We start from the raw sequence: 24,324 nt of genomic DNA, 5'->3' as shown, positions 1-24,324 counted from the left end.
ACATTAAAATATACATTGCGTTCTTTATTTTCAACAAAAGAGGTAAACATTTGCCATTACACCCACGTTTTTGAATTCGCGAGTACCGGGCGCTTATAAATGACAACAGTTATTCGAACGTGTCGACTGTGAACCTATACTCAAGTTCCATAGTGCTTCATAGTCATAGCACTAGGAACAAAAACCTTTGCACGCAGAATCCGCACTTATTCACGCCTCGAACAAAGGCTGGGGTACTTGAGTGCTGGCTTGCCAATGTACCCGGCTGCCCTCAAGAGCTTGGCGACAGAAAACCGAAGGCATTTTGATGAAGCTGCGGGAAATGAGGCGAGGGAAATGCAATGAATTTAATTTTATTTGTGCTGTACGGCTGTGAGTGCGTGGGGCAATAACCTAGTGAGTGTTAGTGCAAATGAGAGCAAATACTGCCATGTTTGCCTTATTTTAAAGCTGTTTTTGCTCTTTACTTATTTAGCTATTAAAAGGATTTACTTTTCAATTTAAATAAGAAACTGACAACGACTTTTTGGACTTTAAATACTCTTTAGGAAATCTCCTAATAACGTGTTGATTAAAATAATTAAATCTACATTAAAGTTCTATTAATTTCCGCGTTAAAAACAAGTAAAGAACTACAGACTGTACCTGTTTGTAGTTCTTTACTTTTGAATAGCACATTATACTGTACCAGTATTTAGAAATAAAAATTGTATGTGTCATGTAATACCACGCTATTTCCAGCCTATGTATACTATGTGTCACATTAATCACTAAAGTAAATAGCACCTGTGTTGAAAGGTTACATAACTATGACGTCATTAGGTCTTAGTTACGCGTGCTTCTGATATGACTTTGTTATTTTTATAAAAAAATGCATTTCCATTTGATTTTCTCGCTTTTAGGTAGATATGGCTTTGTTATGTTTTAGATAGATATGCTATAGTGTTACGGGTTAACTTATACAAATGAAACGCGTCGGTTATTGTATGCCCATTTACTACACATTTGCAGATTAACTTAATAGCTAGACTTAAACCTATGTTAGACTTAGCCTAAACTTAATCTAATTTGGACGCCAGGAGAGTTATATTTTCTGGTGAACTCTGCCAGCACCTCAACCCGCTAGCTCGTATTCTCAGGGTCTTGTTACATGTATTAAATTCTTGCAACAAATATCCAAACTAAAAAGGGCGTTGCTTGAAGCTATAACAATGACAACATAACTATAAATACCTAACATGGATAATCAATGTTATACGTTCCTTAAGACTAACACTTACCCCTGTTTGGATGATTTGGATACACTTGCACAATCACTATGCCTTTAACAGTATATTAAATAGTCTCTCAATATGTTAACATTTCTCCACTATGTACGGTGGATGATGGCGCTCAAATAATTCACAATGACCTTAATTTTATTTATGGACACACGTCCATCCAATACAACAGAAATGTCGGAAGTGCTTCACCCTACCCCACACATGATGAAAATCAGTTAAAATTACAAAATCAAAAAACAAAAAGAATACCCGCGACCTGGGATCGAACTCAAGACACCTCGTTCATGTTTCAACAGCGTAAGCCACTCGACTACGAAGGCACGTGTGATTGATGACGAAATAAAGAGTATACTCCCCACACAATTTATATGTCCCTTGAACATAACATATACCCCCACCGTAAGGAAAAAAAAAAATTTTTTTTTTTTTACACTCTTTTTAAGTCCTTAATATGCCAGACACCAATAGGTTTGCCAAGAGTATTATTTAAACGGAAGACCGATTCTGATAGTTTTGCTGTCACTATAGCTTTTTCATATTTTGGTGCCAACTTGGCCATAAATTTATTTTGTGCTTGCGATAAGTACTTTGTTCTTTTCCAGACAACGTCCCCTACTTGAAAAGACCCTTCATTGCGTTTCCTGTTATAAAGCTTGCTGCTTCTAATATGAGATCTATTCATATTTTCGATGACATTCCTATACACCTTATTTCTAACTATTTGGCTTTCTATGAAAAATTTTGTGTTAACTAGCAAATTGTTGATGTCTGGAATCAAATCCCATCCAGTATCTGAGCTGGAGGTTGAAGTTTCTCTTCCTAAAAACAAGTATGAGGGCGTGTACCCGGTAGTTTCATGTACCGCAGTTCTAATGGCGTGCGCGATTTCTTTAAGGTTGACGTCCCACTCATTATGCTTCTTTGACTTTATGTAGGATGAGATCATAGTGCCTATCACCCTATTAACCCGTTCTGTGGGGTTACTTTGTGGATGGTAATTTGGAGTAAACCAAATTTTGTACCTGTACTTTAGCGCTAAATCTCGAAATATGTTTGATACAAATTGTTTGCCATTGTCACATATGATGGCCTTTGGAGCTCCGAAGAGTAAAATCTGACTTTCCAATATTTCACATATTTTTTCTGTCTTCCCCGTTCTAAGAGGAAACATGAGAGTAAACTTACTAAACCAACACGTAATGACCAAAAGCATAGTATGACCGAGTTTGCTTTTCGGAAAAGGGCCCATCAAGTCCAGTGATATGACCTGCCAGGGTCCCGTGACCTCCCTATGCTGGCCCATGTGTCCTAGCGGTAATTGTTGCGGAACTTTAAATTTTGCACAGGTCTCACAAGATTTTATGTACTGCTTGATATCTCGGATCATGTGAGGCCAGTAATAATATTGCTTCACTCTGAGAAGAGTTTTCCTGATACCAAAATGTCCTGCAGTGGTCTCATCATGACACTCTTTTATTACCTTATTTCGCAAGTCAGTTGGAATAAAAAGTTTAAATATGGACTCACAATTAGGATACTGTTTAAGTTTCACTTTTTTAAATAAAAGACCATCCCTAACCTTCCAACTTACATCGCCTTCCTCACCACTTAAAATCTTGTTTACTTTTGCCTTGTACCAATCATCTTTATCAGTTTCACCTATGTTAATCGAATTAACTTCTATACTTGATTCGACAGCTCTAGAAAGGGCGTCAGGCACCGTATTACTCTTTCCTGGTCTATGGACGATCTCAAAATTAAATTGCTGAAGTTTCATTGCCCACCTAGCCAGTCGCCCGTGAGGATCTTTCATTTTATGTAACCATTGCAGTGCACTATGATCTGTTATTACCGTAAATTTTGTTCCATCTAAATATGGTCTGAATTTTTCAATTGCATGAACTACACTTAATAATTCTCTTTCTGATGTGGAGTATCGCTTTTCCCTATCTGAGAGTTTCCTACTTAGGTATGCTATTGCTTGCTCATTTCCTTCAACCTTTTGGCAAAGTACCGCCCCAATACCCTTACTAGAAGCGTCACATTGGACTATAAATGGCTTACTATAATCTGGACAAGACATCACCGGTGTCGTTGTGAGCAGTGTTTTAAGTTCTGTAAATGACTTTTCAGCTTCATCATTCCATATAAGCTTTTTACTTTTCTTTGTTTTAGTGAGATTGTGTAGAGGTGCTGCCACCATGGAAAAGTCCTTTACAAAACGCCTATACCAGCTAGCCAGTCCAATGAATCTCTTAAGCTCAGTCATATTTCTGGGTCTAGGAAAATTCAGAATTGCCGCAACCTTATCGGGATCCGTGCGAAGTCCTTCTTTATCAACTATATACCCTAAGAATTTCAAACTTGGCCTTGCAAACTTGCATTTTTCAACATTAATGCTTAGATTGGCGGTTTTTAAAATATGCATAACTTTTCCTAACGTCTCAATATGTTCTTCGAAATTTACTGAACAAATAACTATGTCATCCAAATATGCCCAGACCTTCCCTTCTAATGCATGAAATAAAATATCCATCAGTCTTTGCTGAGTTTGGGAAGCGTTCACAAGACCGAAGGGCATAACCTTGAAATGAAACAATCCGCGGCCCGGAATAGCAAAAGCAGTCTTTTCCTTACTCGAGTCCTCCAATTCAATTTGCCAAAATGCTGATTTTAAATCAATGGTACTCAAAAATCTGGCGTTTCTAAGACTGTCTAATATAGTTGATACTCTAGGTAGCGGATATGTATCTCTCTTAGTGACCTTATTAATTTGCCTACTATCCAAACACAACCTATTGTCACCATTTGGTTTTTTTACAATTAGCACTGGAGAACACCAGGGACTATGAGACGGCTCCACTACGTCTTTTTCTAACATTTCATCTAACTCACGTTCTATTTCTTTTCTGATTACTGGTGAAAAATTGTACTGCTTTTGATGTATTGGCTTGCAATTCCCTGTGTCAATTTCATGTTTTATGATGGTTGTGCGTCCTAACCCTGATCCAATTGTTTGTTTCATCGTGTTTATCAAATGAGTTAGAGATTCCTGCTGCCCTTCACTTAGATCATCTCTTGACATTACAGTTGGTTCTTGAGACGATAAGGCGCTAACCATTTGGCAATAATCTGACGTTTCTCCTTTAAAATCAATGAATATACCAAACGTAGTAAAAAAATCTTTCCCTAATAAAACTTTTTGTGATAAGTTAGGCATGACCATCATCCTTACTACATTAAAACGACCGTTGAATTTGACAGGGACATCTATGATTTCTGTGATGTTATGACGATTGCCATCGGCAGTAGCAACCTGTAAGTCCTGCGAGCGGTATGTTTTCAACCCTAAACCTTTTAAAGTCTTTGCTAGTTCACTGTTAATGACAGTTCGGTTTGCCCCCGAATCTAAGAGACCTACATATGTAATGCCCAAAATATCTATCAGTACATAGTCCCTATTATCATTGTCTTTTTCTAGTACTACTGGATTCAATTCCCCGCGAGACATAAAATTCTTAACCGCCCTAAGCCAGTCCTGCCACTCCTTACCATTTCTATCTAGGGGAAAGTTTATTTGGCAGGTTTGGAACTTTCCCCTACAGCGTTTCCCTTACATACACAGTCTTTAATTGTCACTCCGAAGCGACCGCATTTGTAACAAAATAACCGCTGTTTAGGAACAGTACATGACCTAAATAAATGTCCTACCTCGCGACAATTCCAGCACCTACCAGTTCCCGCCTTTTGAGATTTTGAAGTAACGTTGTCAATTTCAATGTTTGTCGAAACTTCATTAAAAGTTTTGTTGACTACTGGATTTTTATAAGCTAGATCAGGTTCTAAATTAATTCTCTGAACTCTAGGTTCTTCAAATCTATCACAATTTATTTTAGTCCGTTCAACTATCCTCAAAACATCCACTATTTCGGAGACAGAAAAAAAAACATCTCGGCAAATGGCCCTTTGATAATATGGCTGTATGTTACGTAAGATGATTGTTATCTTCTCCTGTTCTGTGATCGGTGACGGTAAGCGATTAAACATGTTTTGAAGAATTGACATGTAAATTGTGATAGACTCGTCCTTTCCCTGTGTCCTTGCCTTAATTTCCGCTATCAAATCATCTTGGTAAAATGGGGATTGAAACGTTCTTTTTAATAAGAGCACTAATTCCTTCCAGCTTGTAGCATAAACTTTGTTAGCCCTGAACCATATTAAGGCGTCCCCCTTAAAGAAATCTATCGCATAACGCCACAAATCTTCATCGGTTGCATTCCTGGCTTCTTTAATCTCATTAACACGCTCAATAAATGCATTAACGCTGAGGCTATTGTCAGCTGAAAAATGAACTCCCCATTGACTAATCGGTACAAGTTTACGCTTCGAGAAATCTATATCCACTGTAGAAGTTCTTAGTAACTTTGGTTTAATTTCCTCCGGATCGTGATAACTATTGTTTAAAGAATTATCATTCTCTAATTTCCTAATGATATTATCCCCTATGTCGCCTAAAGTTTCCTGTAAAACCTGCTTAATTTCCGAAGTAATCTCGTCCTTATGATCCTCGATGTCATCTTTCGCTACAAGCCTGTTTAAGAGGGTATGACAGTGTGTGGATAATTCTGTCTTTATTTTATCATCGGCCTCTGTATCAGTTTTAATTAGCACCAATCTATTTTTTACATGGTACAACCGTGACACTAGTCGTTTAAATAAATGTCTATCGGGTTTTCCCGTTATTTCGTCAATACACGCGGCTAGGGTTGCTAATTTTGTTTTGCAACTATCAAGTTCCGCGAGAGGCGCTGCTAAAACATACCGAGGAGCCCTGATCTCGTAATTAACTGTCCCCGACTGTTCCGTAATAAGTAATTCTTTCAAGAGTTTCTTTAGCAAATCGACATTTCCCTTAATTGAAACACCTCTCGACTGAAGTTCATACTCTAATTCCTCTTTTAATAAATAGTAAGGATCCATAACGCAAAATATGATAATTACTTAACACAAAATATAAAAACTATAAATGTGAGGTATCGTCCACAAACGTACAATTAGTAAAAGTTACAATATGACATTAAACCAATTACCTAACAACTACCCTTCAATCTAAAATTGTTAAAACTCAAAACTAAACTAACGAAAACAATTTACAGATACCTACAGAGCTAGTATAATCATTTAACGTTGGGCGCTATTTTGTTACGGGTTAACTTATACAAATGAAACGCGTCGGTTATTGTATGCCCATTTACTACACATTTGCAGATTAACTTAATAGCTAGACTTAAACCTATGTTAGACTTAGCCTAAACTTAATCTAATTTGGACGCCAGGAGAGTTATATTTTCTGGTGAACTCTGCCAGCACCTCAACCCGCTAGCTCGTATTCTCAGGGTCTTGTTACATGTATTAAATTCTTGCAACAAATATCCAAACTAAAAAGGGCGTTGCTTGAAGCTATAACAATGACAACATAACTATAAATACCTAACATGGATAATCAATGTTATACGTTCCTTAAGACTAACACTTACCCCTGTTTGGATGATTTGGATACACTTGCACAATCACTATGCCTTTAACAGTATATTAAATAGTCTCTCAATATGTTAATATTTCTCCACTATGTACGGTGGATGATGGCGCTCAAATAATTCACAATGACCTTATTTTTATTTATGGACACACGTCCATCCAATACAACAGAAATGTCGGAAGTGCTTCACCCTACCCCACACATAATGAAAATCAGTTAAAATTACAAAATCAAAAAAACAAAAAGAATATCCGCGACCTGGGATCGAACTCAAGACACCTCGATCATGTTTCAACAGCGTAAGCCACTCGACTACGAAGGCACGTGTGATTGATGACGAAATAAAGAGTATACTCCCCACACAATTTATATGTCCCTTGAACATAACAATAGTTTTAGAAATATAACATTACACTACATTATAGGTACTTTATTATTACATTTTAAACGTAGGTATTATACATTCAGGATGTCCTGACACACCAAAATAATCCCAAAAAAACTTTAATAGCAACGCAGGAATCAAAAATAACACATAAAAAACTCTTTAACATCATACATTTTACACTGAATGCTATAAAGTTAAGTGATACAAACAGTAATTTATAATATCATGACACTACACTTAAAGCCAGCAATAATTGTGTGGTAGCTGTCTCATTTCGTTGAATGATAATGGCCGTTGCCATATGAGATGTAAATGAAATTATCACTTTTTACTTTTTATTGAAAACATTTACGTCAACCTTTGCCTGTGTTGAAGGTAACAATATGACTAATGAGAAGGAAATAATTGCTATATAATGGATATAATTGGGATTTATTGACAGCCTCGGTCGTGATCTCAACTCTGGGTCAAACTTATAAGCTGTGTTGAAGTCAAAATATTTAATGGTGTTTTAAAACTTAACGTGGAAGACTAAAGGGGGGCCTTTATTCAACCGTGGACGTCTTCCGGCTGAAGATGATGATGATACCTATGAGTATAGAAAGGAAGAAAATAGGCAAATAAATAATAGATGGATTTCAATTATGATGAATGTATATGAAGGCATAGATAGGAGTTTCTATGGACCCAAACAAGTTGGATGGAATAAGAACGACAAGAACACGTCCGAAATGGAAGACACACACCAATTCTAGACGTTATATTACTTTATATGGACAATTACACTCGATAGTTATTTGTAAAAACAAAAATATTACATACTACACAACTCTATCAGCGGATGTTGACATAAAAATAGAACATAGGTTTGATAATCGGGTATTATGACGCACATGGGTAAGAGCTTAGCGATTAATCTTTGATTAAGACGGTTATTATTAGTCCATTCATTAAGTTAATTACAAGTCGAGTATGATATGAGGCAGACGAATTATCAGACACCGCATACAAGTACAAATACTTTGGCTGAATTATCGGAATCCCATTATCTTAGTATAATCATCCGAAGCGTCATCTCTTCCATGGCGCACCTTCGTCATTCTGACCTGATTGAGATTTACAGACTAAAAACGTTCCTACTCCTGCTTCGAGCTGGAGCCCCGTTAACCTTTACGTCGTCCGCGGCCGGTCAGGATCACAAGATCCCTGCCTTCTACGACCAACCTCAACCACCATTTTAAAGACCATTGGTCCATTGTGTCCAGTAACTCAATACAAAAAGCAATAACTAAAAGCATTGAAGGGTCAGTAATTAGTAATGTCGGAAATGAGCCAGTAGTCGTTAGTTCATAGTCAGAGTTGGTCTAATTTATTCTCGGTCCTGCTATTAATCACAGAGCTGAAAAGGGAAGGAATACAATACAATAAAATATGCTTGTCTGTAGTGACTTATTGCTGGCTGTTGCTTAGGGTCACTGAACTCTTATATCAATAGTTCCTACCCGAGAAGGAATAGGGATTATGTTTACAGTTACAGGTAAACTTTAATCTTAGTCTGGATTTATGTGAGATGTTAAGACTAGTTATTACTAATATGAACTTAACAATTTTCAATTCATTCAGTTTTTATAATAATTATCGTGAAATAACTGTTTACTCCCGTAAATATATTAACAAAAACTCTACTAAAGTAGGCTGCGCGAGACGTAGCCGCGTCCGCACACGCTGTTCATGAGGAAGAGTCCCTATGTAACTCGAAACTAGTAGAGCTTTTCTCAGTATATTTAGGTGACGTGAGTCAAGTGAAAAATGTCTATTTAAAATAAAAATATTATTAAGAAAACAGCTACGTACCTTGGTACACCTTTTCCTAACAGTAGATAACCTAGCACGAAATGAAATGAACCTATCTAGTCGTAATCAAGAAGAATGTGTTACAACATGTTTCAATAGACAGGACATACAAATGCAAACTTAACCTTTAATGCCATCCAATAGGTGTACGACTTATCTTTGTCTACAAAAGAGAAAACTGGTAAACAAGCCGAGTGTATCAACAGAGCAGAGTTATGTTGTTGAGTAAATAAAACTTAATTAAACAAGCGAGGTCGGCGCGGACGCAACCTTTAACGGTGCAACCACATCTACAGAACAGACGGAACAACTGCACAGGAGTCGAAATCTATTCATTAACGTAAGTACGAGAGATTTTGTTGATATGATATTGAGGTAAAGTTGGTTGGGAGTGCTGTTATACTCTTATTAGTGGTTTTAATATTGCACGCCTCCTATGACTTCTTTAGAGAGCATCTACCTTTATCTCTTTACTATCAGAAGGAAAATAATAGTAGAAAGGCCCACATTGGTTGAGGCATAACTAAATTAACTAAAAACCACGCACTACATTTTGTAGAATATATTTTTTCTTAAAAAAGTATTAAAATAAGCCACCAACATTTCTAAACAAAGTATGGCTTTACAAATACATACACAAAGTATATAATTACAGCTGCCACTAAAGTACTACGAGCAATTCCAAACATAATAGCATCATTTCGCACTCTGTATTGAGCCGTCAGCGTCACTCGCATACAATGCGTGTGCGCATCGCCAGTGACACCGGACGCGGCCCGTTATGCAGCACATCGATCATGCGACGAACTTTGTTTATCCATGCCCTGACCCTAATGAGGTGCACATTATTACAGGTACATAGTGTAATGAGTTTGTCATTTTTGTCATATGAATGATGTTAACATTATCTATGGTCTTATGTTCCGTAATGTATGGTAATGTGGAGACGACATGCTTGTAATTAGTAACTTGTATCTGTAATACAATCGTATTATCATAATTATTGATGTTCTTACATTATTAATGTTACTTCAATGCTAGAGATATTATACCTATTGAATGTCGCGACTATGTATGCAGGTTATTTAATCTGCTCTCAAAATATTGGGTTACACTTCAACAATGATCCATTAGTATTAGTGAATATGATCGATGCTTAATAAATATGAGCTTAAGACGTATTAGGCTCAACAACTATACAATAATCACGTACGACAATTTATTTTATTGCTATAAGTCTAAATACATTAACACGTGCGTGCCTCCCAACAATGTATTTCTCGTCATTTCTGCTTGACCTTTTTAAAACGAGCAAAGCATTAATTTAAGACTAATGACACTTAAGGTTCTACAGAATTAGTTTCTGGTTAATATTAGAAATCCAATTTACAATGACCATGAAAGTTTCAAATAATTACTGTGTTATTGACATGTATGTTATGTATGTCACTAGTATGTCAATGTCAGTAATATTTAGGAAGACGGTTTGTTATTTGCATACATTAATATCTAAGTTAAATGCTTGTTGGATTGTATTAAACTGCGATTAAAAACAAATTGGTATGAGATGGGAGTGCAGCGCGTTGCGTGGGCGGCATCAATTGGACGCGCGGCTTCACCGCGCATCACATTTGCTCTACGCAACGAGCCATCAAAACTGACGCACAAATAAAACGGTGACAGATGGAAAATTGCAATCTGCACTCACGACATGAGGGATAAGCAGAGAGAATAATACAGCACTTCTCGTTATTGTCTCCGGCCGAGAGTGGCCATTAGTCGCGGAATTTTATCGCGTTTATTGCTTCGCTAACTTTTATGTCTGAAACGTACGTTTGTGGAATGTGGAGAAACAAACGACTAGACATCATATATTTAATGTCCAATGCGTAAACTTGTTCCAATTAAAATGCCACGCAAACATCTTTTATTATACAGACTCTCTCTAACTTAATCTCTATCAGCAAACAGAGATTTAAGTTATCTCGATATTACTTTTTTCTGAACAATCGATTAAATTAATCGAATAATTAAAACTCGCATATACATGGTAGATGACATCATCAATTTATCGTGGATGTGCCCAATACAAACATTAAAATTTTTTAATCACGCACAAATGACTCGCCGACAAAATAATCGATATCATTTGTTTGGAGAAAAAAACGACCAGTAAACACACAACGATACTCGGATCGATTGTGTTTAATGGTTAGTTGATTTTAATCGAGAGGTAATGAAACAAGCCGGCGGATTCCCATAACAAGGTTAGTGGATTGAATGTATCTAGTTCGCAGACGAATAAAAATATTTGCTCGACACAGATGGGAATTTACATGGCTGTAAATTCTTCACTAACTACAAAGATATGTAACAGAAAGTCCTATAGACCTTTTTGAGAATTAAATGAACATTCCGCCTATATAATATCTGGCTGTCCGTATCAGGATGTTGCATGTATGTAGGTTGATATGTTTTCACATTTGACGTCCGACTTCTGTCCGTCTGCTAATTGCCTTATAAAAAATGTATCTAAGGATAAACTACTGGGTTATTACTGCAACGGTTATTTGCCTAAGTGCAGTTCTGCGCCAATTACTGACAGTGTAAATTATGCAATTAATTAGAAAGCATGAAAACGCTTAAAAAGAGTTCGGCATTATATAACACCTTTCGCGGGATCTGGTGGTTTTTGTAATTGTCACGATCATTCGGGCGCCCAACGCATTTACACTTCGACGATTGCAAAACTTTTTTTTACAAGTGAAACCGATCAAAAATGAACGAATGCCGCTCATTTCTGCAAAGATCAAGTTACAATTTGAATATAAAAAAATATGAATTGGATTTCTCTTTGATTTTATTGGATCGATTCAAATCAATTACGATGGACCAGAACCTAATTTCTTTGCAGTTGTTTTGACAATCAAGTTTAATGTTACGCATTTTCTTTTAGCAGAAAATCAGACTTGATGAATCCAACGCTGAATCCGTCAATCACGGATTTCTAAAATTAAAAACCAATTTCTTTTTCAAAGATTAAACAGTAAAAAATAAAGTTATTTTGTATTTACGTAACAATACATAACAAAGCACATTGAACGCACGAACATGGCTATACTGACATGAAGAAGCATCCACTTACATCACACCTATTAGGGTAATGGACACGAATTAAAAATCATTTCCAAACAGATTACGGGTTACACAACAGAAATAGGAAATACCTGCCTTAAGAGGATATGTTTTGTCTAACTAGTTAAGTGAACAGTTCTCATAACACAACGCCTTAAGTACTGCAGATAAAATGGTATTACCAAAAGGTGATTTGAATAGAGTATTGTCCGGAACGCTTATCTCCTTAGTGTGCCTTTGTTGCATGCAAATCTCGTCTCATCCATTTTGTTCGATATCGGTCAACGAAACTTCGTGATACAAGACGCAATTTGCATCAGATTAACAACTGACTTATGGCCAAATTACGGTGTTACCAGACCGAACGATAATAACATATACAACCGGATTTATTTACGGGGACAATGTGAAAAAATATATTCATCGTAACGGTATTCTTGATGGAAATGATAAAATATAGTCGAAAGGTCAATGGGCAAATTGTATGGGAAAAAAACCCACAGCGGACAGAAATGAAATTATCAGGATATATGAATAAAATGTGTCTAGTTTATCATGGTAAGGGTCGCTTTCTTGTGGGATGTGGGAGTATGGAGAAAAATAAACTTTTACATAATTATTTATTCGGCGTGATCAATATCCTTAACATAATTCGCATAGAGCTGAAAATTGGCATAGGCGTTAAGTACATCATTATAAACAAACTGTCAAAAATCCCCATCGATCTCACTTTTGGTAAAAAAAATATTCAAGGTTAAAAGGTCAACATTACGGTTTTTATAATTTTTCTCGAAAACGGTAAGTTCTATCGTTAAAATATGTTCGACACAGTTGTAGATCATACAATTTTCTACAAAAATGGTTTATCGTTTTTAGTCTTACGACTTTTCATTTGTGAGATATCACGGTTTTAAATAAATAAATCATAGTTTACATAACTCAATGAATTTGACTCGCTATCTCTCACGAGATTTTACCTGCTGCACGGCTCCTAAACAAACTTTAACACAAAAAGAATAATTCGATTCAGATCAATAGTTCTTAAGATTAGCGTGTTCAAACAAACTCTTCTGCTTTAAATATTAGTAGGTACTACTTCCGAACTGATTTATCTGCTACTCAACATCTATTAATTGTAGCGAGATATTTTATAGCGTATAGCCTTTCTCGATAAATTGACTTATTCAACACAAAAATAATAATTTGGTGCGAACCCGTAGTTCTAGACATTAGTGCGTTCAAACAAACTCTTCAACTTCAAATAATAGTAATACTCCTGCTCGGTTTCATTCGCTGCTCGGCCCCTGTTGACCGTAGCGTAATATTTTATAGCTTAACCTTCCTCGATAAGTAGACAATCGAAAACCCAAAAAAATCGCAGTGGTAGTTCTGGAGATTAGCGCGTTAAGAGATTCAAACTAATTCTTTAGTCTTAAATATAAGTATCACTCCCACGCGGTTTTACTTGCTGCTCGGCTCCTAGTATATCATCATAGCGTAATGTCTTATAGCCTATAAGCTTCCTGGATAAATGGACTACTCAACACAATATAATAATGGTCTATAAGAACTGAGCAGAGCGATTGAAACAGCGCCGGAATACTTAGTAACTTAGTATATAGGCTAAAGAGTTTGTATCTTTGAACGCGCAAACCTCCAGAACAACAACATTGAATCGAATTATTCCTTTTGTGTTTGATAGTCCATTTATTGAGGAAGGTTATAATTAATGAAATATTACACTATGCTTAATAGAAGGCGAGCATCGATTGAAACTGCGGAAAAGTAGTACTAATCTTTTAAGCTGAAGAATTTATAGAACGCGATAATCTCAAGAACTAGTAGTCCTAATCGAATTGTTTTTTTGTTAATTAGTCCATTTATCGAATTTTGTTATAAGCTATAAAACATCATTCTACCTACAATTAAAAGGAGCCGAGCAGCAGGTAAAACCCCGCGAGTATTATATAAAATATGTTTTATTTCATTAAAACCGCGATATCTTACGAATGGAAAGTCGTAAGGGTAAAAACGATGAACCATTTTTGTGGAAAATTGTATGATCTACAACTCTGTTGAACATATTTGTACGATAAAACTTGCCCTTTTCAAGAAAAATAGAAAAAACCGTAATTTTGACCTTTTGACCTTGAATATTTCATTTGGTAAAAGTCAAATCGATAGGGATTTTTGACATTTTGTTTATAATCATGTAGTTAACATCTATACCAATTTTCAGCTTCATTAAGCGATTTGGGAAGTATATACAGGATGCGACTTAATTTCGTCTATTTTTGGTTGTAACTTTTTTGTCCCATGGATTAAAAAAAAAAAATGATACCTAATGTTAAGTAAATTTATACTCTTTCATTTGATATCATTTTCATTCGTGTCCGCGACCGGGTCGGATTCCGCCCAATGACCTTTGAGGCTGTGTTATGACACCCATTAATTTACCAAGTAATTGTTGGAAAAAATTGTGGCGGACCACACAAGTTTGACAGCCACAAAGAAATAAGCCAAGCTTAATGCTTTGCTATTTCCAAATGTGAAGAAGTAACTGGCTTATAAGGTCAACTAAAATTCAGTGTAAAAAATGCCATAAAGAAACCGAATCAAGGAAGCGAACTTAGAACAGAAGAATCCGTGAAAAATTGCAGACCTGTGCAAAATCAAAATAAACCGAAGGTAATAAAACATGACAAAAAGTAGCAGTTTATTTGAAACGGGCTAGTCGTGACTGTGATTAATGACCATTAATTAACCGGCTCCGCAAACTGCAGAAGATGAAAATTGGTTTGCTTTCATTTTGGACAATGGTTTCCCGAAGTGGGACACAGCCGTGAATGGGGACAAAATATGACGCGGAATGATCGAGGAGCGGCAGACTGCCCGTCGCTGGCTTTCTCCGTGATTGGTTACCAATTAGCCGTTCCGATCTGACAGCACGCTGGATATACGGCCAGGAAATTCGGAAGACACTGTAATTAGTGGCGACCTCATTTAAAATTTAAATTTCATTCCGAGAATATATGGGCCATCTTTTATTACTCTGAATTTATGCATAATCATTTCTGTGTAACCGCGTTACACTTCTGATTTCAACCTTTACAAAGCCGTATTAAAATTGAATCAAGATTTTCTGAGTTAAAGGTATGTACGATGCGGAACCTTGAATACTTTTAGACCCTGAACAATTGTTTAAAGATTTTCAAATAGACATTACTTTTCGAATTTAATTCGGATAGCATAGAACAAATCTCAAATATACAATAGGCCTACATCAGCCTGCATGGTGTAGGGTCGAATTAGAAGCTATTGTTCGAGGCACAGCGGCATTAGGGCCTATTGTTTCATGTGCAAGCGTACGTCCGACTAGGAAGGATGCGAGACAGGTGTTAGGAGATCGGGTCAAGGATAATGACTCTAATGTTTATATCATTGTTACTGGTACAGGTACCATAGATCACAGAGATACTATTGATATTACAATACAAATATTGTTAGAATGCCGAATAATACAAGTCAAAAGGTTAGCAATGAAAAAAGCGTTATGTGTAAAGTCATTACAAAATGGCTGGTTTCTGACAAGTTTGACTAATGATTGGATAAAAATTGATTACTGGTCACGAATAAACTGGCGAACGAAGGTCGCTCGCTATTGACAAAATACAAAATTAATATACTTCCTAAATAAAATTCAGATAAAGATCGTAATCGTGCATTATTTACATATCGATTTTAGAGATATCTAAATCATTTCGTAATTTATTTCGTTTATTGTTGGACATTAAGCCTCCATTTTATTCAATTGGGTCTTTTCTAAGAAATGGAGTAACGTAACCATAAAATGGACGCATTCAAGTGGAATTATTTTGTCAATGCAGTGAATATCGATATAAAAAGAACTTTAATCGCGACGGGGGCCTTTCTAAACATCAAGGCAGTGTTAAATAGTTAATTTATTCACCATAGTCGGTACCTCCGCCCGGGGCTCGTCTGACAGGTGTCGTGTGTGGCTCAATAAAGTTCCTTACCTGAAAAAAAAAAGAAAAAGTGTTTTACGACCAATTACTCAAGGACAAATTGTAGCGCTAGATGTTAAGAAACTTGGACCGGTTACGGTCAGTTTCACGTTTATTTATAGTGTCCGTTAACATATGGGGTTGAATAAACATGTTTTAAGAACGATATATTCAGTGTACAAACATGAGGAAGGGCGCATCAAAACGTTTGGGTCGACGCCTTTCGAGTACAGACCACACAGAGGAGTTGCCGATGGTATGTATGTAAACAGGTGATCTGGAGCAGGGTGGAATCAACTTCCAGAGAACGCGACGTGTGGTCCAGTTAAAAGGGTCCTGGTTACAGTGGTGTGTTTAGATAAAAACCAACAAAGTGTAACCGCGACAGCACGCATGCGTCGTAAAGCGGACGCTGCGCCGCCGCCGCCGGCCATATGTCAAAAGTCAAAGCATTTATTTCAATTAATCCTAAATTAGGCACTTTTGAAACGTCAAATTGAATTGTCCGTCAGTCTGTCTGTCAGTGAAGCTAGGCGCTCGTTCCAAAGTGTTGCTTCGAATGGAGAAGAACGAGCAAGAAACTCCATCGTTACTCTTTTCAAAAAATGTTTTTTACAATATCTCTGATACATTATTTGATCATTTACCTATTGTCTATATATGTAGGAACAATGTAACGACAATACGACGTCAGAACTATGGGACAATAAAACCAATTTGTAAAGAATATAAATTAAAAAAGCGGGTTGTTTCAAACATAGTGCCCACATATGTACACTTACAATTTTGAAATAATGCTTCTATACAAATAAAAAATAATCTTTAATTTAATTTTTCAAATAAAAAAATAATAAATAACTGCTTGATGCCACAGGATCCCTAGACTACATTGGAATAAATTACTACTTTAATTTAACGTGTAACTAGTGATCGTATTAGAGCATTGTCTAGTGTGAGCGAGTGTCCAGTGGAGCCGGACCAACATGCTGCCACACATTTTTATCTTCAATATAATCTGACAGTTTATAATATGCCTGTTTACACAGTTCACGCTTTATACAAGATTTAAATTTTTTCTCGTTCAGATTCAGTATGGTGGTTGGTAGTTTATTGTAACACTTAACACAAAATCCCATGAAGGATTTCTGCACTTTGGACAATCGGAATTGCGGTATAGCTAACTTATTTTTACCTCTCGTATTAAAATTGTGTCTGTCGCTTCTTTTTTCAAACAATTGTTGATTTTTTCTCACGTACATAATATTTTCGTAAATGAATTGAGAAGGCACTGTAAGAATGTTTATAGTTTTAAATAGTTCTCTCAAAGATTCGCGACGGGGCAAGTTATATATTGCTCGAATAGCTCGCTTTTGCAAAACAAAAATTGATTCTACATCCGCAGCTCGCCCCCACAGCAAAATGCCGTAAGACATTATGCTGTGAAAATAACTAAAATAAACAAGCCTTGCCGTACCTACATCCGTCAGCTGCCTAATCTGTCTAACTGCATAAGCAGCTGAGCTTAGTCTCCCCGAAAGTGCTTTTATATGGGGCCCCCATTGCAATCTGTCATCTAATGTGATACCCAAAAATACAGTCTCCTTAACAAATTCCAACTTTTGTCCGTTCAAAGCAACATAACATTCGTTATTTTGTACGTTTGGCAAGCAAAATTTAACACATTTGGTTTTTCTCTCATTAAGCGCCAAGTTATTAATAGTAAACCACTCATAGACTCGAAGAATGGAGCTGTTCACGTCGTCAAAATTATTCGTACGTCGACCTATTTTAAAAATCAGTGATGTATCATCTGCAAACAGAACCATTTTTGGTTCATTTTCGAATATGAGTGGCAAATCGTTTATGTACACTAAAAAGAGGAAAGGACCCAATATTGAACCTTGAGGAACGCCCATTTTTATCTCAGACCCTTGTGAATTAACACCGTTAATATGAACTTTTAGCTGCCTATCTCCTAGATATGATTTTAATAGACGGAGCGCAGTGTTTCTAATCCCGTAATGATTTAATTTCAGCAAAAGTGTCTCGTGGTCAACGCAATCAAATGCTTTTGAGAGGTCACAAAAAACACCTATGGCATCCTGTGCTTCCTCCCAGGCACCAAATATTTCTTTCATTAAAGTAACACCGGCGTCAGTTGTACAACGACCTTTAGTGAAACCATACTGCTGATGATGGAAGATGGAGTTTTTATTAAAATGATGAAGCATCTGAGACAGCATCAACTTTTCAAACACTTTGCTAAGGACCGGCAAAATAGATACAGGCCTATAATTATTAGGTTCTGTGGTTTCACCGCTTTTAAATAGTGGGATAACCTTGCTATATTTCATAAGGTCAGGAAAAACACCGTCATCTATACTTTTATTAAAAATCATAGCCAGATAGGGCGCTATAGTTTGAATAATTGTTTTGCAGACTTTCACTGATAGTCCCCAAAGATCTTCAGTTGATTTTATTTTAATTTCTTTAAAGACCTTTACGATCTCTAGAGGATTCGTATATTGAAAAATAAAGTCATGTTGACATGATTTTACATTTTTTTTAAGCAAACTAGCTGAGAGTGTAGCTGAAGAATTTAAATCTCTAGTTATTTTAATAGGAATATTAGTAAAAAAATTTTCAAACTCCTGTGCTACATCACATTTTGAAGAAATTTGTCCAATTTCAGATCTTAATTTAATTTCTGAATTATGTATTTTTTTCCTACCAGTCTCATTTTGTATAATTTTCCAAGTTGTCTTTATTTTGTCATCAGCTGATTTTATTTTATTGCTGATATAAAGACGTTTTGCGGCTTTGCACACTAATCTAAAAGTCTTTGAGTACGATGTTACATATTGTTGAAAATGGGGGTCGTTATTATATGGTTTCATGCCATAAAGATCAAAAAGTTTATTTCTACTCTTTCGAATACCTACAGTAGCCCAATCGCTAAATACAAATTTGGTATGAATATCTTTATTTTTGAGTGGCAAAATATTGTTAAATTCCTTGTTTAATAGTTCAAAGAAATCGTTGTACAACTTATTCACATTACTAATATCAAATGTTATTATACTTAATTTACTGGCTAAAGAATTGTTTAATTTCTCCAAATTTCTAAATGTAGTTTGTCTAAATCTTATTTGAGTTTTCAGCAAAGGTAAATAAGAGCTATACGCAACCATCAGTCCACAGTGGTCGGATGGCAAGCTATTTATAATATGTTTTTCTTTGTAATCACAATTACAAAAAACATTATCAATGCAGGTGGCGGTCGAGGATGTTATTCTAGTTGGTTCTAAAAAAACATTTTTTAAATTAAATGATCCAAACAAATTTAACAATTCCATACTGCTTGTACTATTTTCTAATAAATTAATATTGAAATCGCCACAAACAATTATTGACTTGTGACTAGTAGAAACCTTTCTTAAAACATCCTCCATGACAGAATCAAATAAAGGAAGATTCTGATAATTAGGTGGTCTATAAACACAAACTACAACATGTCTATCCAGCTCAACACAGGACAACTCAATGGTGTGTTCAACTGACAGTGCTACAATGTCTTTCCTTTCTTTAGATTTAATACTATTTTTAACTAATATTAAGGACCCACCATGTAATATTTGTTTTCTACTGAAATTGCTAATTACATTGTAGTTTTCTAGATTTAAAGATGTTAGTTGGTCCTCCTTTAACCAATGCTCTGATAGACAAATTAAATCAAACTTAGTTTTTTCTAAAAACAGCTCTAATTCTAAGATTTTTGAGGAACAGCCTTGAATGTTAATATAAAATAATTTAAGGTTGTGCTGCTCCTGTGTATAATTATTTTGAAATAGTTTTATACTGCCAGAATTTACCTTATCATTCATATGATTTATAAAGGTACCTTCTGTTGTCTTATAATCTAGTTTAAACCTAGTGTCTCTGTGCTGTTAGACACTCTAGACAGCACAGATTTGTCACTACAACTACTATCTGTTATATTAGTTATAACAGTGTTAATATTATTTGCTATAAGTATAGCAATTTTCTGTCTACATTTTTTTGAAAGATGTATACCTTTCTTGTTAAATATAAGATTACTAATAAATTTATTAGTATCAAAAAATAAAAGTCTGTCATTTTGACATGTCATTTTGTGTAGTATGTTATTGAGTACACCTATGTACTTATTCTTTGAAGAAGAAAGTGTATTTGAATATGGGAAAGCACACACAATTATTTTCCCACTATTTGATTTTAATAAGGTGTCCACACCATTCACAACATCCCCCCTTGTTAATCCTAAACTGTTGCCCACCATTAAAACTAAAACTGATTTTTCATCCAAGTCAGTATGAGTTATTTGTTTTATAATTTTGTTATAACTCTATGGCGGAAGCGGTTCGCATTCTTAACGAACGTTGTTAGTGGTACAGATACAACGAAACCTATTTAAAAAATCGACGACACTAATGAGAGAAACCGCCGTGAAAAATTCACCTAAAAGGCCCAGCAGGGAATCTGTTTATTTCGCGGTTTCTCTTCCGATCTGTCACGAGTATATTATTAGGCAAACCTAAAACGGTCTCAATTGTTATTTGGTTGCTATATCAAAGACACAATGGCTTACGAAACGTTAAGTTCAAGGTTTGGAAAATGGATTTGCAGCAACACAACGTATTGCTCTTTCCGCATTCTGAGGCCACAACGAATCGTACGGTAGACGCAGAGGCAGTAATCAGTGATCCATTAAACGCCCATGCTGAAATTAGATAGCACACACAATGGGAATAATTACACGGCGCTAAATACGCGGAAGACCTTCAGAACTCTGAGCACGACGAAAGATTACACGCCAAAATATAGGATGGTCCTTCCGTTTTGTGGTGGGTTACTGTAATGACAGCTTCTAGTTCAGAAGAGGTAGCAACTTCTGCATTTAGAAGGATTATATTCAAATGTATGGACGTTGAAGTAAACGGCTTTTTGTGTGTGGACCCTTGGAGCGTTACTAATGTAATTCGCGAAGGGATCTCTTGGTTACGTCGAGTACCAAGGTCGATGTTTTTTGCTGTCGTCTTTTATGTCTCGGTGGAAGAATTTACGACAGGCGGTTAACATGGCCCGCACGCCTAATACGACGGGATCGTTACATGCAAATTACTTACGATAAGGGGTTTATTACACAACGAATGGACATTGACCTTGTCAAATGGTTTAGGAGACATACCATTGTAGGATTTTTTAATTTCAAGTATTTCCGCGCGGTCATATTATGATAATACATATTCTAGAATAAGACAATTATTTTCTTAAACACGACTATAGTTTTAATTGTTCGTGAACGATCGCGTGTGGGAAACTCACGCATTGTGTTTTCCACCAGCTCCAATATAATAATGGAACTAACTAATGTGCATTAATATGTATGCTCATATGTACTCACATACATAATCATTTGTTTAAAACGAGCAAGTTACCTACCTGAAGGTCATAGGACACATTAAGTAAATAATTTCAAAACTGAATTCTTAATCACAGGTTTAATGGGCGTGTTAAATGCTATTTACAATAAATACGTAGTAAAATTACTAAGTATGAAGAGGACTAGGTAAATCACATACATATTTATAGAGAACTCTGCGAGATTTGAAGAGGTCAAGTTAGAATGGTTGCAATACTGGTTGCAAGCGATACTGTGTCAAGTGGAGCTATTAAATAATAAATATAATTGCATCGTGTTATAAAAAGTAATAATCTTTTATTGCTCAGGACGTATGCAAGGTATCATAATCGTAACGAAGCCGGTCTTAGCAATAATTGTCACAGTGCAGGAGATAACAGTACAATATCATCACGGATACATATTTAATTGTCTTTGTAATGGCTCGCATAGATATTTTACGTTGTTTGTGACTATTATAATGGGAAACTAGATTTTATGCTACACATAACTGAGGTGTTCGTTCATCGTGTTTCTTTGAAGTGATCATATTTTTATTGGTATAACTAGCTTCCGCCCGCGACTCCGTCCGCGTGGATGTCGGTCTTCGCGTGGATGTTATATTTCTCCATTTTGAGTAACTCTAATAATGACATTTTATAAATATCTATTGGAGCCAAATACGGTGAGCCCCATAATAATTAAGGGTATCCCTCTACTGCTGTTGAGCTTGCGTTCTGTAGTATAAAAGTGAAAAATTAAGTTTTTTTCTACGTATTTTTCCAGGATAAAAAGTATCCTATTTTATGCCCAGGATAATAAGGTATAATTATACCAAGTTTCATCGAAATCGAACCGTTAGTTTTCACGTGATGCCTGAACATACAGATAGACAGACAGACGGACAGACAAAAAAAAAATAATCACATATTTGGGTTTGGTATCGATCCAGTAACACCCCCTGCTATTATTTTTTTCAATATTTTCAATGTACAGAATTGACCCTTCTACAGATTTATTATATGTATATGTATAGATAAACCTAAATACCTATAACTACTATAATTAATAATACCTATACCTATAATTAATAAAAGTACCTACGCTTTTACCTACTTAATATTATGGTAATTCATGTATGTCTTTGGTGTTTCTGTACCGATTTCTATGATTCTTTTTTATTAAATAGGTAATAATGTGAACATTTTTTAATTAAGGATAAATGGGTGCTATAAACGTAAGAATAGGTAGACAAATATAATCAGAAAGCTCCGAACTGCTAAGCTATCGGGAGTTATACGTGTTATTGTGAGTCAACTATAAAAGATAGACATTTGCTGTCGTGGAATATTTTTTAAACAATTTTAAGGAGAACATTTCCGTCATACATAATTTCTGTGTAGCTTTAACCATTAAGGCTGCACACGCGACGGAAGCTAAAAAAATGGAGTAAGTTCTCCTGTTTTCCCTACATTTCCCTTCACTGCTCTGCTCCTATTGATCGTAGCGTGATGAAAAGTATACTATAACCTGCCCAGGAGTATGAAGAACAATTGTACCAAGTTTCGTTGAAATCTGTCGAGTGGTTTTTATTTCTATAAAGAATATACAGACAGACAGACAGACAGACAGACAAAAATTTTTCTGATTGCATTTTTAGCGTCAGTATCGATCACTAATCACCCGCTGATAGTTATTTTGGAAATATATTTCATGTACAGAATTGACCTCTCTACAGATTTATTATAAGTCTCTGCGTTTGAATTTAATAGATGTATACTCACTTAGGGCATTGAAAAAATAGTTTAAAAACTGACTTAAACTAACTTAAAACTAAAGAAAGCTACGAATTACGAATTTATAACAATTAAAAAAGAAACTATATTACAACCTATCCTCTATGCTATAATAACCAAGCTTAAACTAAATAATTTAAAAGAAACGACTTAAATCTAATCTAATTAATTTATAAATTAGACTTACAATTTTATTAAAAAAACTAACTACAGTAACTACTAATAATTGATATCAAACTAAACCTACGTTAAATAGTTTAACCAAAAAACCAGGAAAACCCAACAAATAAACTTATTAATTGACAAATACAACGAAACCAATTTAGAATATACGAAACAGCAGGACCACTACTGACAAATAATCATACGACTGATAATACACTTTTTCTACGATAGTACCGAAGCGCTCGGCCGATACCCAACCAAATGAATGTAACGAAACCATAGCGCGATCTATTTCGATCCCAACGCCATCTATCGAGGATAAAGACAACTTGGATTATTTATTTATACTCCGTTCGGGCATTTTCTTTGTACTAAAAGTTTAATTATATTGATATTATTTTTTTCATACCTTTTTACTATTTATTTACTTTTTTTCGATGAATTAAAACAATAACATGAACCGAAGTCGTGTAACGATCGACATAGAATTATCTATACTCCGTTAGAGCATTTTCTTTGTACTAAATGTTTTATTATATTGATATTATTTTTTTCATACCTTTTTACTATTTATTTACTTTTTTCGATAAATTAAAACAATAACATGAACCGAAGTCGTGTAACGATCGACATAGAATTATTTATAAATAATTTATTTCTTATTTTTATTTTTTGATTTTTGAAATAAAAATATATCTA

The 24,324-nt window shown here is 35.4% G+C and overlaps 1 protein-coding gene and 1 long non-coding RNA gene across 5 annotated transcripts in view; both read right to left on the bottom strand.

Moving 5' to 3' along the window:
- The window catches only part of LOC118266615 (death-associated protein kinase related), a 162,439-nt gene that overhangs the window by 46,288 nt on the left and 91,827 nt on the right, over window positions 1-24,324 (bottom strand). The gene's annotated exons all lie outside the window — the stretch shown is intronic.
- LOC126912213 (uncharacterized) lies at window positions 980-6,861 on the bottom strand. Its single transcript, XR_007706834.1, has 2 exons — window positions 6,723-6,861; window positions 980-1,181 (listed from the first exon to the last, which is right to left on the bottom strand). It is a non-coding gene; the product is annotated as an uncharacterized LOC126912213 (long non-coding RNA).

The sequence above is a fragment of the Spodoptera frugiperda genome, chromosome 23, assembly GCF_023101765.2.
Source record: "Spodoptera frugiperda isolate SF20-4 chromosome 23, AGI-APGP_CSIRO_Sfru_2.0, whole genome shotgun sequence".
Lineage (NCBI taxonomy): Eukaryota > Metazoa > Arthropoda > Insecta > Lepidoptera > Noctuidae > Spodoptera > Spodoptera frugiperda.
This window is presented reverse-complemented; position numbering and strand designations above follow the sequence as displayed.